The sequence below is a fragment of the Choloepus didactylus genome, chromosome 2 (genome assembly GCF_015220235.1).
Source record: "Choloepus didactylus isolate mChoDid1 chromosome 2, mChoDid1.pri, whole genome shotgun sequence".
NCBI lineage: Eukaryota > Metazoa > Chordata > Mammalia > Pilosa > Megalonychidae > Choloepus > Choloepus didactylus.
The window spans coordinates 121,538,408-121,551,646 of record NC_051308.1 but is presented as its reverse complement, the minus strand read 5'-3'; the positions used below and the strand labels follow the sequence as shown (position 1 = coordinate 121,551,646).

Below are 13,239 nucleotides of genomic sequence, written 5' to 3'. Positions count from 1 at the left end.
GGATTAAGGAATCCAAGAAGTGTCAAGGCATCTAGGGTTGATAAAAATGAGAAGCCATTACTACCCCTATATGTGAAGGGGAATAGGGATGTAATAGACTGGGTCAAAGTTGGATAGTTAAAGGGTTAAGACCATAGGAGAATGTGAAGTAAGGAGAATAAAACATTAGAAAGGGAGAGGTTGGAGAAGTGATAACTAATGTGATACAGGCTGGAGAAAACAAGAATGGGTAAGATCAAGAACTCAAGTGGAGGAATTAAAGTTTGAAAGAAGAAAGAAAACATCTTCCTTCGAGACAAGAGGGAAGACTGGGAGAGCACTATGGATTGAATTGTGTTCCACTGCCCACCCCCACCAAACAAAAAAATAAAAAGATATGTTGAAATCCTACTCCCCAGTACCCCAGAATGTAAACTTATTTGGATATGGGGTGGTAACAGGTGGAATTAGACAAGTTAAAATGAGGTCATATTGGAGTCGGGTGAACTCTTAATCCAATATAACTGGTGCTCTTGTAAGAAGAAATGGCGAACAGAGAGACCGACAGGAGAAGAACATGCAACAGTGAAGGCAGGGAATACCATGGCTTGCCAGCAAGCCACTGCCAAAAGTGGAAGAGGCATGGAAGAGGCATGGAAGTCCCTGTGGACTTTGCAGGACGTGTGGCCCTCCTGACACCTTGGTTTCGGACCTCTAGCCCCCAGAACCGAGACAATAAATTTCCGTTGTTTTAATCCACCCAGTTTGTGGTACTTTGTTACGGCAGCCCTAGGAAAATAAGAAAGAGGCATGAAGGCAATGCCTGTGTCTTCATGTAAAGTAGATGGTGAGGCTATCTTTTGGGAGAAAGGGGCCTGGGGTGATGTAGGAACTAGGGAAGAGTTAACACAACAGCTACTGTGGTAATTTGAAAGGACTTCAACTGGGGATGGAAACATAATTAGTTCATGGTGCTGTGGACCACACAAATGCCTGTGCAAACCAAATTTGCAACATATTGACTCAGTCAGCATTGTTAGAGTAAACACAACAGGTCAACTCTTTCATGGATTCTGTCCTTTCTTTGAGAGAATTCTGTAAATGACAGGATTAACATGGTTTAGAAGCCATGTAAGAGACTTTTGCTTCTGGAATTATGGCTACTAGTATTCTCAGATACCCTTCCCTACAGAACAACTAGGTCCTGGATAGAATGCATTCTTAGAGGTGTTGCTGGTTCCTCAAGAGGTAAGGGAGGTCTTCCGAGGAGCTGAAAGAATGATAGGAAAAAAAAGAGAAAGAGAGAGGGGAGAGGAAGGGAGGGAAGAGAGGAGGCGGGAGAAGGAAAGAGAGAGAAGGGAGGGGATGGGGAGGAAAAGAAAAGAAAAGAAAAGAAGAAAAAAAGAAAAGAAAAGAAAAAAAGAAAAAAAAAGAAAAGAAAAGGAGAGAGAGGGAAAGAAGAGAAAAGACATGTGAGCTATAGCTGTGGCAAGCATTGGGTGGGGTTGTCCTAAGTGCAAATGCCAATAGCTGCATTGTTATCAAGATAATGGATCTAGGATTTTTGGTAAAGTGAAGGAGGTATAATAAGCAAAATATATATGAAGCAAATATATAAAACAAATATTGATAAGTTTTAAAGGAGAAACTGACAAATCTGTCATGAAATTAAATTTCAACCCATTTCCCTCAAATATTATAGCTTTCCATGCTAAAAAATTCACTGACCTATACATTCTAAAAAAGAATAATTTTACTGCATGTAAATTATACCTCAATAAACCTGACATAAAATTTTTTTACAGAAATCAATATCATTTCAAAATAAAATTTCCTAGTAAATTGTATGAATAAAAGGAAACACTCTTATCCTGATAAAGGTTACCTAACAAAAATTTACATCAAACATTATTCTTAATGGAGAATGTTAGAAGCATTACCTTTAAAATAAAAAAAGACGAAGATGTTCACAATTAAGCCTTTTAGTCAACATTGTACTGTAGATTCTAGCCAGTGTGGTAAGACAACAAAAAACCAATTAAAGGCATAAGAATAAGAAAAGTAGAAGCAGAGTTGGTATTTCCAGATAATATTATTATCTACGTGGAAAATTCCAAGCAATAGAATTAGAAATAATAAAAGAATTTAGCAAGGTGCCTGTTAAAAGAACAAGATTAAAAATGCTTCAGCAACAAACGATTTTTAAAAGGAGACCATTTAAACAGCAACAAAAATATGGTACTTAAGAATAAACCTAACAAAAGTTATGCAAGTCTTGTACATTTTAAAGTTGTACTGGAGAAAGGAGACTTAAATAAATGGAGAGATTTCCTCTGTTCACAAATAGAATGATTCATTATCATAAAGATGTCAAGTATCTCCAACTGATTGATGGCATGCAGCGTCAGTCACACTTTCAACTGGTTTAGAACTTGACAAGATGATTCTAAAATACATACGTGAGAGCAAAGAGACCAGAATTGCCAAATTATCAAGACTTACAAAGCTATGGAAATAGACAAATAGATTTCTAGATAAAAACAGAGAACCCAGAAATAAACCTGTACATATGTGGAACTTTAATACATGACATAAGTGGCGTCATAAATCAGTGGGGGGAGGAGAAGCTAGCCAATAAACGGTGTTTGTGCAATTGATTATTCATATAGAAAAAAAAGTTAAATTGTATCCCTCACCCATTCCATACACAAAATCAATTCTAGATGTATTATAAATGAAAAGTAAAAGGCCAAACTTAAAAATTTTAAATAAAATATGAAGAATATGTTCTTGATCTTGGGGAAAGAAAGTCTTAAGGAAGACAAAACTCACTGATCATGAAGGAAAAGATTAAATTAAAATTTAAAACTGTTCTTTATCAAAAGGCACTGAAAAAAAGTGAAAACACAAGCACATACTTGGGAATATATTTTCATATAATATACACATAAAACTGATAGTAAATTAGTATCTAGAATATTTATTTTAAGAAACTCTTACAAATCAATAAGGAAAAAAAAAACAAACAAACAATCCAGGTGCATAATAGGCAGAAGACATGAACAGTCGTACAAAAAAGAGGTAACAAATCCAGATGGCCAGTAAACATATTAAAGGATGCTCAGTCTATTATAAACGATGGCCTATAGTTAATAATACAATGTTAAAAATGCTCTTTCATGAATTATAACAAATGTACCTCACTAATGCAAGATGTTAAAAGGGTGATATATTGGAACTTGGGAGCATGATATTTCTGTAAACCTACATTCTGTAACAAAAAAATTATTAGTAAAAAATATTTCTAAAAAGATTCTCTGTCTAACTATCAGGAAAATTCAAATTGAGGAAACTAAGCTGCTAAGTTGCCAAAGTTAAAAAGTCTGACAGTACGGAGACTGGAGAGGATGTTTATCAAAGGGATTCTGATGTGTTGCTGGTGAGAATGGAAAGTGATACGGTGACCTCAAAACTACTCCTTTGAAACAACAATTCTGGCTCTTCTTGTAAGTGGAACATTTATTTATCCTGTGGTCTAGCTCTTCCACTTCTAGGTATGGATACTTTTGCTCTTGTGCACTGAGAGTAGAACAAGACAGTTGATAATAGCAATGTTGTAAAAGGAAAAAACTAGGAATAATTCCAAGTGTCATGTTCTGATTATCCTTTGCTGAGTGCCAAACCACTTCAAAACTTAAATGGCACTAAAAGTTTAAAACAACAGCATTTATGTTGCTTATGAACCTGTAGGGCTGCAGCTCATCTCTGCTACACCAGAAATCAGCTTGGGTGGCTCAAAGGTTGGAGCTGTAAGCATCCAAAGGCTCATTCACTCACATGTCCAACAATTTGATGCTGGATGTCTTCTGGGACCTCATTTTGTGCTGCTCCGTAACACCACTGAGAGGTCTTTGCAGTGGCAGCTTGGCTTCCTCACATATAGCGGAAGGATTACAAGGCAGAGGGGGAGACTCTTATAATAATATGATAAACAACTTTTGACCCAGTCTCAGAAGACATACGGCATCACTTTTGCTACATTCATCAAATATATTCATCAAGGGCAAGTTACTAAAGTCAGTCCGTATTCAAGAGGAGAATTACCTTTCGATGGAAGGAGTGCCAAAGAATTTGCAGATATGTTTTAAAAATCACCACTTGTCCCTTAACAGGAGAGTAAATAAATAAAATATTCAAACAATGGGATATTGTGATGACAGTGAATATAAATGAACTATCACCACATGCCTCAATATAGATGAATTCTTTCAATATAATTTGACTGGGGAAAAGCAATCCCAGAAAAGTATAATGTGCAATATTATTTTCAGAAAGCTCAAAATCAAGCAAAAGTAAGCAATATATTTATATTTATGATAAAGCTATTACTATTAAAAGGGGAATAATAAATACAAAATTCAGAGTAGTCTTTATCTTGGTGGGGAGGAGGCAGAAAGATGAAACGGGAAGAACAAATAAGCGGCTATAAGTTATTGGTGATGCTCTAGATCTTATACTGGTTAGTGGGCTCACAGGTGTTCAATATATTATTATGCATCATTATGTATGTACATTATATGTTTATAGCTTACATGTTCCTGATATTCCCTCAAATGTGCTGAGGATTGTCTCAAACATAACAGAGGGAACATTTTAAAAATTAAGAAAGAAATGAAAAGCTGAGACAGGCTAGTAGCTACCAACTGAGAAAGTATCTAGCCAGCTTAATTGAGCTCAAGTTTTCAGGCCAGGTAAATTCTGTCCTAGAGGGTTGAAATAATTCACAGATGTGGTTGATAAAAATCTTTAGGAAATCATGCATGGGAGAGAGAACAGAAAATTGAAGGTAGTCAAATAAATGTCTTGATTTTTTAAAAGCAGAGAAAGATTTCAAATATAATGGCAAGCAACTTAATGTTGATCCTGTGACAAATTTCTAACAGATGATTTATTGGCACTTAGCAAAGAGTCATGTGCCCATCAGGAGCTTCATAGGTTCCTGACAAATGTAATATCTTTTTGTTACTGGATAATTAGACTTGTAACTCAGGGGATTACTGTGGGCATAAACATAATGTATCATGATCTCAGCAAGGCATTTGACACAGTAATTCATCTTTTCTTGTAGACAAGATAGAGAGCTATGGATTCCAAAATAGAGTCATGTGGATTTGTTATTGATTGAACAATCTGAAGAACATTGGTCAGTATCAACCTGAATGGAGTTACAAATGAGCCCGTCCTTGGTCTCCTGATCTCTTTAATCAATATAGAAGGTAGGCGGCCCCAATTGCAGAGAGGAGCCGAGGTCAGTGGGACTTCTGTGTTGGCAGGATTCTGAATGCTGCCATAGCTCAGACCATGCAGAATGTTACATTGTGGCTTGCTTTGCCCATTACACGCCACATTTGCTTGGGAAGTTATGGCAGCCTGTCATATGCGTCAACAACCATGCATTTTGTTTGATTTGTATTGATTTGTGGTTGAAGAATCATAGCCAGTGTCTAGTTTGCAGAGTCCCCATCACTCCAGAAAATCCTTGCAAAGAGATTATTGGAGGAACAAGTGAAAATGAACCTATGCTAAGACATACAGTCAGAAAGCACTTTCAAAAAACTACACTTGAGTTACTCCACAAAGAAAATGAGGATGAAATAGATTGTTTACAGAAAGAGGTAGAAGAACTTAAGAGCAAAATATCAGCTTGGAGTCACAGACCAAGACCATTTTAGAGCCTTTAACCTTGCTGCAAGGCAACCAAAGTGGAGACCAACATCCAGTTGCAGATAGTCCAAGTAAAATTGACCCAGAAATGGTAGCAGAGAAGAAGAAACTCGGAACAGCTAATGGAATCTGTGAAAAAGTGAAAGATGATGTGGATAAGTTAAAGGAGGCAAATAAAACATTGAAATTGGAAAATTGAAGGCTGAATTTGATAACAGATCACCCCAGAAGTTTGGAAGGTTTACAATTGCTGCTCTTCAGTCCAAGTAGAACAGTATGAATATGGAAACGGTTGCCTCAAGAAAGCCGTGGAACTAAGAGATAAATATATAGAGGAACTAGAATCTCAAGTTGCACAGCTAAAAGAATTCAAGTGAAGAGAAGGAAGTTATGAATTCCAGGACGCAGCTTGACTCATCCACCTGACTCACCCAATAAAACCTCCTAGCAGCATACTCTCTGATACCAGTTCTTCCACAGAGGAAAGCACCAGCAAAACTGAACCAAATTGTTCCAAAAACAAAGACTTCTAACAAAAACAGGTAGAAATAATGTTAGATATGACAGATACAAGTATGAACACTTTAAAAAGAGAGTGGGTAGTAAAACAAGTGAATGTGTACCTGTGCCAGTTTGAATGTATTATGTCCCCCAAAACACCATGTTCTTTGATGCAATCTTGTGAGGGACAGATGTACTAGTGTTGATTGGGTTGGAATCCTTTGATTGAGTGTTTCCATGGAGATGTGACTCAATCAACTGTGAGTGAAAACATTTGATTGAATTATTTCCATGGAGATGTGGGCCCTGCCCATTCAGGGTGGGTCTTGATTGAATCACTGGAATCCTATAAAAGAGTTCACAAATGGAAGGAGCTCAGAGCAGCTGAGAGAGACATTTTGGAGATGGTCATTGAAAGCAGACTTACGCTAGCCTAATGTTTGCTCCAGAGAAGCTAAGAGAGGACAAACGCCCCAAGAGCAACATTTTGAAGAATGCACAGGAGCTGAGAAAGGAACTGGAACAAAACCCTGGATCAGCAGACACCAGCCACGTGCCTTCCCAGCTAACAGAGGTTTTCTGGACACCACTGACCTTCCTTTGGTGAAGGTATACTCGTGTTGACACCTTAATTTGGACATTTGCATGGCCTTCAGACTATAAATTTGTAACCAAATAAGCCCCCTTTATAAAAGTCAATCCATTTCTGGTATTTTGCATAACAGCAGCATTAGCAAACTGTAACAGTACCCTACAAAGATAAAGAACTTTATGATCTTCTAGCTCCTTGTACTCCTTTGTCCCTTAGTTGCCTTCAGCTCAGTACTTCAGAAAATAGAGAAAGTTCTGTGATCAAAGCTGGAGGTTCTAAAAAGCACTCAAACCATGTCAGAAAACTGGTGTTTGATGATTTTCATGACTCTCTGAATGTTTGTAATAAAGATTTTTCAGAGGATGATATAAGTAGAAGTGAAGATAAAAAGAAATCAGAAAGCTTTACTTCCTCCAAGAAAGGGTTTTGGAATTATCTAATTGAAAATAGTCATTTTATATCAGGTAGGTTACATTTGCTCATCTTTTTTTGTGTGTGGAAAATCAGAAATTGAGCCAGCTTTGGAAAGAAGATATGGAAGAACTGGGTTTGAAGGAACCTAAACATGGTAGTTTCTTGTTCTGGATGTACAGCTATGAAAGCACTCATTGCCAAGTTCATGATCCACTGGGCTCTCAGGGAAGCTTCTTTCTGAGTAAAGAAGTTATGATACTGCTCTTTACGGAAACTCTGCATGCATTCTTGTTTGCTCTGTTTTCCATATTAAGAAAAATAAGTTTCAACTAGCTAGTAAAATATCTTTTATGTAAGGCAAATTCTTTTTTTTTCCTATGAAGAATGTTAAGGAAGCAAGGATAGTCCATAGCTAAGCACAATTTTTAATGTAGGCTCAAAAAATTTATATTATTATTCCAAACATGTTTGGTATGGCTGTGTAGGCCTTTAAAAATTGTTCTGTGTGCTAATAACTTGTTTATCTGATGTTCACTGAACATTTTACATTAATACTTCATGCCTTTTTATGTGAATTGAATAAAAGATGTCATAAGCACTGTAATATATATATATATATATATATATATATATATATATATATATATATATATATATAGAGAGAGAGAGAGAGAGAGAGAGAGAGAGAGAGAGAGAAGAGAGAGAGAAAGGTAGTTTTATTTCTTTTGCAGAAGACCTAAAATGGGAAGGGAGAGCTAATACTCTGAATGCTGGTCCAACATTGAGAAAGACCTTGACAAGAAAGAATGAATACGGTGAAATTTAACATAGGTTAAAAGCAAAGCTCTAAAATTAGATTGAAAATTTACTTGGAAAATTAAATTAGGAGACATTAATCTGAAAAAAAATATGAGGAGGGACAGAGAGTGGAGGAAGAGATGAATATTTACTCCAAGTTCAACATGAGGAAATAGTATAACAGGGCTACTAGAAAAGCTGTATGAGTTACACTTCATTTTGCAAATGGCTGAAATGCATCTGGAGTTTGGGTCAAATTATGGGCAAATTATTTTAAGAGGGAACCTGACATATTAGACAGAATCCCATGGAGGGCAAGTGACTGTGTACAGGTCACATAAAGAAGCGTTGAAAGGATTTTAGGACTTTTTATCCCTCTAGGGAGGAAAAGCTTTGGGACGTGTGATGGCTACTTTTAAATATTTAACTGATTATAATGTGGGAAAGGGATTAGGCTTATTAAGAGTAAGTCCAGAGAATTTAAGATGGCAGCTAGGTGAGACAGGGCAAAAAAACACCTCCATGAAAAATACTAGATAAAAACTAGAAGGTGACCCAGAATACCAGTTGCAGTGATGCACCAACTGGACAAGGTCTGCTAGAACCACAGGGGCCATACACTTGGTGAAACTGGGAGTCTGCATTCTGAAACGAGTGAGTAAGCCATCTGAAAGCCCCATGGCCATGCTGCAGTGTGGGGAAGCTGGGGGTTGGCATGTGGAGATGGACTGGTTCTTTAAAAAAAAAAAAAAAAAAAAGGGAAAAACCCAGGAGCGGCTGCAGTTGCAACGGTGGGAACCGTGCAGTGAAGCACAGCAGGAGTGGGCTGAGCCGGCCTCTCAGCGTCTGGCATGGAGGATAGCCCTCTGCAGATCCCCTCAGGGCCAGGGGAGTGGAGGGGAGAGCCGGAAGGAGAAAGAAACCCCGCTGCTTGCAGCTGGCTCCCTGGTGGGCTGGAGACACTCCTCCCTGGGGCTGGACCCACAGCCCAGAGCTGCACCAGTTGTCCCAGAGCTGGCAAGGAGGACCTGTGTGTGTGTGTGTGGGGGGGGGTTGAGACGCCCTGTTCAGCCATCTTTGCATCAGGCTGAGAGCGCCCCTGCACAGCCCAGCAGCCCGGGGCTTCCCTTGAGGGATGGTGCACACTTCTGACGTAGCACAGCCTTCCCTCAGCAGAGGTCCTGGAAGATCACAGCTGAGAAGGGGGGCCCTCTCAGAAAACCCAGGGACACTACGTCAATGCCGGTGGTTTGTGGGTCAGCAACAGAAAGGGTCTGAGGCAGAACTGAAATGAAGGCTTAGACTCTTGCAACAGCCTTGAATCTCCAGGAACACCTAGGGGGTTTGAATATTAAAGCTGCCCTGCCTCCCTAGCCACCCGGACACACACCTCACATTCAGGGCGGATGGCTCCAGCAACACACCCAAACTGAGTTCACCAACTGAACCCCACAAGAATCATTTCCCCATACACCACAAAGACAAAGTTGAGAACAACTGACTTGAGGGGTATAGGTGACTCGCAGACGCCATCTGCTGGTTAGTTAGAGAAAGTGTACGCCACCAACTTGTATTTCTGAAAAATTAGATTGGTATTTTTTTTACAACTTGAAAGAACCCTATCAAGCAAAGCAAATGTCAAGAGGCCAAAAGCAACAGAAGGTCTTAATGCATATGATAAAACCAGACGATATGGAGAACCCAATCCCAAACACCCAAATCAAAATATCAGAAGAGACACAGCACTTGGCACAATTAATCAAAGAACTACAGTCGAGGAACAAAAACATTGCAAAGGATATAAAGGACATGAAGAAGACTGTGGCACAGTATATAAGGGACATAAAGAAGACCCTAGAAGAGCATAAAGAAAAGTAAATAAAAAATAGAAGATCTTATGGAAATAAAAGAAACTGTTGGCCAAATTAAAAAGACTCTGGATACTCATAATACAAGATTAGAGGATGTTGAACAATGACTCAGTGTCCTAGAAGTCCACAGAATAGGAAATGAAAGAACAAAAGAAAGAATGGAGAAAAAAATTGAAAAAATTGAAATGGATCTCAGGGATACAATAGATAAAATAAAACGTCCAAACTTAAGACTCATTGGTGTCCCAGAAGGGGAAGAGAAGGGTAAAGGTCTAGAAAGAGTATTCAAAGAAATTGTTGGGGAAAACTTCCCCAAACTTCTACACAATATACATACACAAAGCATAAATGCCCAGAGAACTCCAAATAGAATAAATCCAAATAAACCCACTCCAAGACATATTCTGATGAGACTCTCAAATATTGAAGAGAAGGAGCAAGTTCTGAAAGCAGCAAGAGAAAAGCAATTCACCACATACAAAGGAAACAACATAAGACTAAGTTGTGACTACTCAGCGGCCACCATGGAGGCGAGAAGGCAGTGGCATGACATATTTAAAATTCTGAGAGAGAAAAATTTCCAACAAAGAATACTTTATCCAGAAAAACTTTCCTTCAAATTTGAGGGAGAGTTTAAATTTTTCACAGACAAACAAATGCTGAGAGACTTTGCCAATAAAAGACCTGCCCTACTTCAGATACTAAAGGGATCCCTACCAACAGAAAAACAAAGAAAGGAGAAAGACATATAGAGAATTTTAACAGACATATCTAGAACGTTACATCCCAAATCACCAGGACACTCATTTTTCTCTAGTGATCATGGATCTTTCTCCAGAATGGACCATATGCTGGGACATAAAACAAGCCTCAATAAATTAAAAAAAAAATTGAATAAATTTAAAGCACATTCTCTGACCACAGTGGAATACAAATAGAAGTCAATAATTTTTGAATTGTAACTCCACTATTTACTTCCTACATGATATAAAATATACAAACTCTAATGACAAATCAGTAGTTTTGAACTCAATGTAAAATATATAATTTTTGACAAGAACTGTATAAAGGTGGGGGAATGGAGGAGTATAGGAACTTAGTTTATGTGTCCTATTGAAGTGAAGGTGGTATAAAAGAAAAACAAGATTGTTATGGATTTAAGAGGTTAATTTTAAGCCCCACAGTAAACACAAAGAAATTATCAGAGAATATGACCATAGAGATGAAAAGTAGAGTATGGGTTAAGAGAAATGGGGGAAGGGGCAATGGGGAGTTAAGAAATGAGTGTAGGGTTGCTGTTTGGGGTGAAGGGAAATTTCTAGTAATGGATGATCGGAAGGTGATAGCATTGCAACATTCTAAATGTGATTAATCCCACTAATGAAATGCTAAGGAGGGGGTGGAATGGGAAGATTTAGGCTGTATGTATGTTTCCACAATTGAGAAAGGGACACAGTTGAGACATAAGGAAAAAAAAAAAAAGTAGGTCCAGAAGATCTAGCTTGGCTCAGTGAAAGGAATCTACAGGAAAACAGATTTTCTTTCAGCAAAAAAGAGGTCTTTCTAACAACCAAAACAATTCAAAGACTGAATAGCTTGCTTTTCTCGGAAGTGAGTTCCCCAAAATTGGAAGTTATCAAGCAGTTCTGGGTGGTGTAGGGAGAACTCCACTATGGGGTGGAAGGATTTTCAGACCATCAAGACCTTTACCAACTGTTAAGGTTCAGAGATTCTGCACCTACCCCTTATTAAAAACTTTCAAGCATACTATTGAGATGATATTAGAAAAAACTTATTTGGTTGTAAGTTGACTCTGGGAATCCATCTTAAAAGTACACACTGAAAAGATGCTCAACATCGTTAGTTATTTGGGAAATGTAAATCAAAGCCATTTCACACCTACTAGAATAGCTATTATTTAAAAAACAGAAAACAACAAGTGTTGGAGAAAATGTGGAGAAATAAGAACCTTCATACATTAGTGGGAATGTAAAACGGCACAGCCTCTGTGGAAGCACTTTGATTCTCCCTTAGAAAGAATTACCATATGACCCAGGGATACCCAAAATAATTGAAAGCAGGGTCTCAAACAGATATTTGCACAATGATGTTCATAGCAACATTATTCACAATTGCCAAAAGGTGGAAGCAACCCAAGTGTTCATCCAGGGATGAATGGATAAACAAAATTTGGTACATACATATAATGGAATATTATTTAGCCATAAAAAGGAATGAAGTTCTGATGCATGCTGCAACACAGATGAACCCTGAAGATATCAGGTTGAGTGAAATAGGCCAGACACAAAGGACAAATATTGTATGATCTACCTCATATGAAATAATTTGGATATGCAAATTCCAAAGTCGGATACTAGAGTACAAGTTAGGAAACCAGGGACAGGGTGGGTGTGTTAATGTTTAATTGGTATGAACTTTTTATTTGGGATGATAGAAAAGTTTTGGTAATGTATGGTGGTGATGGTCACACAACATTGTGAATGTAATTGATAACTGTGAATTCTATACTTGAAAGTGGATAAAATGGGAAATTTTAGGTTGCACATCTGTTACAAGTATAAAAACTAAAAACAAAAACAAAAAATACAGAAAGAACTGTAGACAACATAAAGAGTGAACCCTAATATACACTATGGACTATAGTTAGTATAATTATAATTATACTGTTCCATCAATTGTAACAAATGTGCTACACTAATGCAAAATGTTAATAATTTGGGAAACTGTGTGTGTGTGTGTGAGGGGTATTTGGGAATTCTGTACTATCTGCACAAATTTTCTGTAAACATACATATGTTCTTATAAAAAAATAAAATATAAAATAAAATAGAAGTACAGTTGTATCTGGGAGTAGCAAGTCTTAAGCAATTAGCACACAACCCTGATCTAATTTATCAAAGATTGGCAATATACCGGACTCAAAGTCTAGAGAGAACGAGAAAGAAATAAGAAAAACATTACTTTTATTAACAAAACGTGATCATAACTCTAAAGGAATTTTTATGGGAGGATAGGAAGTCATCCTTGCTCTATTGTCTTAACAAAGCTGATTTCACTTTGAAATAACTCCTTCCTGCATTTGTCCCTGTGCACACAGTGGAGCCTTTTTACTTTTATTTTTTAACATGGTGGTAGTCAGAAATGTTTTGATGGGTGAAGGCTGGGGAATAGGTTTAGAGCCAGCAGCCTGGCTCAGAGTGTCTGGACAAACTATCAGGGAGTGGCATTTGAGAACGAAGAGCTCTGAAAGCTTCCAAGTGAAGTGGTGTGGAGTCTGACGGAAGAAAGGAACGGGCTGGATGAAGGGGCAGAACAGTGCCAAGTACCTGCTCCTGGGGG

At 37.8% G+C, this 13,239-nt stretch overlaps 1 pseudogene; it reads left to right on the top strand.

The window, feature by feature from the left end:
* The first annotated feature begins 524 nt into the window (after positions 1-524).
* LOC119513175 lies at positions 525-8,427 on the top strand (annotated as a pseudogene).
* The last annotated feature ends 4,812 nt before the right edge of the window (positions 8,428-13,239 follow it).